Genomic DNA, 724 nt, shown 5'->3' with positions numbered 1-724 from the left:
AGTATACATGTGTCTGTGTCAGTGTGTGTGTGTGCATGCGTGAGTATACATGTGTCTGTGTCAGTGTGTGTGTGTGTGTATGCGTGAGTATACATGTGTCTGTGTCAGTGTGTGTGTGTCTATGCGTGAGTATACATGTGTGTGTGTGTGTGTGTGTGTGTGTGTGTGTGTGTGTGTGTGTGTGTGTGAGGGTGTGTGTGTGCATGAGTGTGTGTATGTGAAATAATAAGATTGATGATGTCAACTGAAATAGAAAGTTGTTTCAAAGGCGAAGGAAGTTATTATATTTTGATGAAAGATTACAAATACAAAGATGCTTTTCCTCATTATTTTAGATGTGCAATGAGTAATCGTTCTCAATAAATGCCTGCTCACACATGATTTCATAATCATGATTTTAAAAATCATTTTGAAAAAAAAGTGATTTTAATAATGTAATTCATCATTGCTGTTATTGTTACAGTTGCAGGGCGATAATCACTAAATAAAACTATTACAATATTTTTGTTTAATTAAATAAACCTCAAATAAGATATAAATATTAGACAAAAAAACAGGGAAAATTAGAAATGTTGCCATGGCAAACATTTTTTTTAAAATGTAACTAATATGTTTAATAATAATAAGCAATCTAAAATAATAATTTGAAATGTATATATATATATATATATATATATATATAGTTAAATAAGTTAAAGCACTTAAATTACTGGCAGTTAATAAA

The sequence above is a fragment of the Pseudorasbora parva genome, chromosome 25 (genome assembly GCF_024679245.1).
Source record: "Pseudorasbora parva isolate DD20220531a chromosome 25, ASM2467924v1, whole genome shotgun sequence".
NCBI classification, from domain to species: domain Eukaryota; kingdom Metazoa; phylum Chordata; class Actinopteri; order Cypriniformes; family Gobionidae; genus Pseudorasbora; species Pseudorasbora parva.
Note: the sequence above shows the minus strand (reverse complement) of the source record.